Genomic DNA, 5,153 nt, shown 5'->3' on the forward strand with positions numbered 1-5,153 from the left:
ATCTCTACAACTTGTATCAGGCCGATATCCGCTGCTACCAGTTGGCTTAACTATGTAATATATTTATTTATGACGAGATTTCATGTAAATAAATATAAGAAAATAGGGTCCCAAAATATGTATGTTCGCTAATAACTTTGCACAGAATGCTCCAATTTGCACATACATTGTTTTTTTGTATTCCGAAGCTAGTCACTCCTGGAAAGTCTTACGCGATATAAGTTGCATAAGCTTATAAAAGAAGCGTGCCCATAAGCCGAAAATCATAAAATTTGTTTCCCAAACTGCAACAAATCAAAAATATCTCAAACGATTGGAGTACAGTTTTTGCTATAAAAAGCTATGATTCTGCGTTAATCAAATTTATAAATTCTCTGCTGCTAGCGCTGCGTTTGCCCGAGTTTACTTATAATTTTATTATCATGTAAGCTTAAAAAAAAATAAAAATAAAAAATAAAAAAAAATAAATTCTGGGCCTAGCCCTCCATATTAAGTTCCATACACATATGTAAAAGTATAAGTTAATTTTTAATTTTTTTTAGGCAAAAAACGTGCCAGTGAGTAGGGCTAAAAGCTGTTTACACAATCACTGGATTAGGTTAGGTTATGGTAGTAGTCGGTCTGTACGACCAACTCAGTTGAGCCTTACGGGTCTATTGTGATACCACTGTGTGCCACAGGAACCTCTTTTTTTTCTTCGTAGAACCATTTTGTGGCACTTATGAAATGCAGGATTGATCTCATCCCTACGCCAAATATTTCCTTAAGAGAATTGAAAAAATATTTACCTAGTAAACCTGCTCTGATTTTAGTTAAAGCTGAACAATTGCAAGGACGTGATCAGCTGTTTCTTCATCTTCCTCTTCCTCAACTCTACAACTTCTGCAATATCCATGGGAGAAAACTCCTAGTCTCAAGGAATACCTGGAAAATAGCTAATTAGCTGTTATACAAGCCACTACTTTCGAAATATCCTCTCTTGAAAGTCTAAGCAGTTCATTTGGCTTTTTCTTGTTTATTTGCGGCCACAGTAGCTCAGATGTTACGCATTTGCCTTCATCTCTCCATGACCTATTGACCTCTTGTATAATATTAGGTATCCCAATGGTACTTCTATCACTAAGCTATTGAAGCAGTAGCCTTTCCTGGCTCATCGGCTTCTCAATATCTCTGTGTCCCGGAACCCAAATAAGGCTGACCTTGAATACGACACTATTAACATTTAACCCACCGCTGAATTCAACATATTTTTATTACAGCTAACGACTTGAGCTTCCAAATAGCTTCCTAAAATTTAATTTTCTTCCGATTTATGGATATAATCTTTTAAAAAGGATCCTCGAACAGAACAAAACAGGCCAGACCCGGGAGCCCAACCGAAGGTTTTACAAAAGGTGTCCAACGGAGGGTTAAGGCTGTCCGGCAGTCCTGTGCAACTTTTGAGCTTGAAATTGAGGAGCACCAAGAGATTTAGTGGCTTCTAAAACATTCAGACTAAAAGCCCATTGTATTTAGAGCTCTGGAAAGAGGGTTGTTAGTCAAAGAGGGAGAGAAGTATGAGAGAAAGCGATGGGAAAGAAGCCTTTGAGCTTAGGTTAGCCGCATCTATTGATTTAATTGCCGCCTGGCAATTTATTGTAATTTTTGTTACGACATGCGTATTTAGATACGTAGCCAATTTTTTAGTAGCTTTCTTCTATAGAAATTCGTTTTGCCTGAGAGATACGGCAGTAGTCTGGTAGTCCAACGTACGAATATAGTGCAAGTCCTAATTCCTTCGAAAAGACTCCATAGCCAACCCTATCGTCTGGCTTGAAACCATCTGTATAGAAATTAAATCCCCACTTCTCCATTGCCTTGGTGTCTGCCACTCTCTTCTTGAGTCAGTCGAAGGTGAGTCTAGGAATAGACTAGTGACTAGTCAGAGTATGCAAAAAAGAGGCTTATCCAAACCACCAGTCCTTCCATAATGTCATACTTTTAAGTTTAAGCGCCACGAAATTTAGTACAGTTCAAAATCACTACATTTACGTATCACTGCGATAGTTCCATGGTATTTTGCCCACTAAGCATAAAATTTACACTTAAAATTAGTTCATGAAAGTATTTTGCACTGTCAATTTTTTTATTTTCTGTTTGCAATTTTCGCAGTAAACTCCGATAAAGATAACAGAATGGCCTAAAAGTAAAGATAACAGAAGCTTTGATCACATTTTCCAAAGTATGGCACAATAAGTTAAATGCTAGGTTTCCCTTAGCTGTAAGCGTCCTAAAACGACACATGAATTTTTCTCGTCGTTTCAACTGAAATGAGTATTTAAAAGAAATTTCGATAGGGCTCAAAAATTTAGTGATTGTTTATTCCAGACGGACAACGAAAACTCGAGATGTGTAAACTGCATTCTCGAGACATACAGGTATTCAGCAAAATTGAAATAACTCTGACAATTTAATAAAAAATCACAAAATTATGTCTCGAAAAAGCTTCTAATGAATAATTTTTGAGCTCAGCAGGACCAAACTTTAGTACTTCGGAAAAAGTGATGGTGTGATAAGAAGACAAATTGGTGGTAAATTGGTGTTATGATATATTTTAAAGAAAATTTGCCCATTAATAGCCACTCACCATCATCAGTCATCACATAACTACGAGCTAAGTTATTTGTAGTTGGCGATTAGCAAATTTGGAGTTCGTGGCTCAACTTTAGCTCCCCTGATTGACAAAGGTAGCAAAAAATTTCAATATATCTCTATCTATTAGACATTTATGTGAATGAAAATTATTTGCTGTCAATCGCTATTACACCTATGTAAGTAAGTATTTCGAAAGCCTGATTGTTTGTTGATAAGCATGGAATATACAGATTACCATTTTATTGCTGGCTTTGATTGCTGCATCGAAACCTGGCAAAACCTTTTTACTACTCTAATTGCCAAGTAATCAGTGACAAGATCGAAACCAAAGGTCAATAAAGCAGCAGAGTTTATTTTATTTGCATTGCATTAATAAATACATAAAGTAAAACAATGTGAGATTGTCGCACTAACATCGTTACGACACTTCACTCGTCGGACGGGTGGTATGAGTAATGTATTGCAGCCTGTGCTTGTTCTCGCGCTCTCTTCTTTTGCTTTTACGTATACGCCTACGTGCATTTCCTGTCTCATTACACCTATTTATTGCAAATTACGAGTATTTAATAATAAAAAAATATAGCTTGGCTTAAAAAAATAATACAGGAAATTGACTTAAATTTATGGAAGTACCTGAATTGTATTAAAATACAAAATATGGTTAATTGTCGGCATTTACACCCAGCAGCCAGATAAGTCATATAAATCATATTAACGCGCATTTGACGCGACGCAAAACGTGCTGCTGCTAAAAGATCGTAAATCTACATGCGCTCATTTAACTCTTGCTTGAACTCACTCTTCCTGCAAAACGCAAGTGCAACACTGTTATTGAATTTTTTGTCAATCACTAAGCTTCGTAATGAGCTTACATGCTTTTAGTATCTGAGTACATGCATACATTCAAATTGATGAGAGGATTTAAACTACCTAATGTATCATAAAAGCTGCCACCGCAGCAATTTTTACCTATTTTCACTTAATTACTTTTCAACTATTTTCTATTCAACTATTTGTCACAAAATATGACAAATTTCGCCGCGCTATAAAAGTTTTGACGAATAACATTTACACTTCAATTTGTTCTTTTTGGGTTTTTGCATTTTACACTACAATAAAAAAATGTAAATGTGTCAAATTTTATCACCTCGTAAATTTATTGTGGCGTTTTATCGCCAGCCATAGTTTACCCTTGAAAAAAATAAATAAATTAATAAATAAATGCACGCGAAAATAATTTCGCGCGTAAAAGCTTGCTAAAATAGCGCATTAAATGAAACATAAATTTTGCCTGTAAACACAAGAAAAGCTATGCAGAAATGTACAAAGTGAATTCCTTTCTGTGAAAACTTGAAAATTCAACAACGAGGGAACGCGCTTTTCTTTTCCTTCTCGATGACCTAACCATACTGCTGTTTTTTATTTCAGAAACATTATTGAATAACAGCTCTGGCTTAGCTTTCGTTTACATTAAGAAATAAATCAATTTTAAAATGCATGGCGGACTACCTTTGGCAAAACTTCTCGACCAGATCTCGGATGTTGGTGACAGTTTCAATACCGAAAAAAGGGATTACTTAAATTTGTAAAATTGATTGAATTTGTATTAAATAATTAAAAATTAAGAAACGAATCAGACAATGAAACAATACACGTAAACCCATTTTATACTACAATTAAAAACATTGTTCAAGGCCTATAATCGCCCCCAGAGAAGAAGAAGTATGGACTTCAACGAAAATCTTTAGAGAATTGCCTACAACTGTTATACTTAGTCCTGCCAAAGATTTTTTGATGTTCTCCAGATTTCTGTGAGGTCTTCAACAGACCATGTTCACCAATTCTGACTACAAACTGTAGTCCAAAAGTTTCAGATCTAGACTTCTAAAGGTCCAATCTTCTACGGCTATAAACCCAGGAATATTGTTGCTAGCCTTATGGGCTTAAGCGGAATCTTGCTGGAAGATCCAAATCCCTCCATTGAAGAGAGTACTACTCAACTACTTTACCCCGCCTTCTAAGACATCCTCCTCGCACACTTTTGCCCCGGTCTTAACCCCTTTTACGCAGAAATGAAGAGATGTAACGCCTTTACAAGACACTCCCCACCAAACCATTACGGAAGCTGGATGATGGCCACGCTGAACCCTCGCAGCAACATTTTTTGCGTCTTTAGAAGTTTTAGCATAGATTTTGTAGTTTTGCTTATTAAAATCTTCTTCAGCAGTGAAAATTATCTCATCTGTGAAAAGAATATTTTTATGGCCACCGAAGAAGCTGCTGGCATCTGTAGAGTAAAATTTTCTTTTTCTTTTCAAGTGCGTTATCAAAAGATGACCAGTTGAGCGACGGCAGGCTTGCATGTGAAGATCATCTCTAATTAGTCTTGACATAGATCTGGTCGTTACATTCATTTCCCTGGACATAATTTTCTGCTTTGTAAGGGGATTTCTGCTATTTCTTTCTCGAACGGCTTTTATGGCTGCACTGGTTCGAACTACGCGAGAACGACCACTTCT

Source organism: Anastrepha ludens, chromosome 3 (genome assembly GCF_028408465.1).
Source record: "Anastrepha ludens isolate Willacy chromosome 3, idAnaLude1.1, whole genome shotgun sequence".
NCBI classification, from domain to species: Eukaryota; Metazoa; Arthropoda; class Insecta; order Diptera; family Tephritidae; genus Anastrepha; species Anastrepha ludens.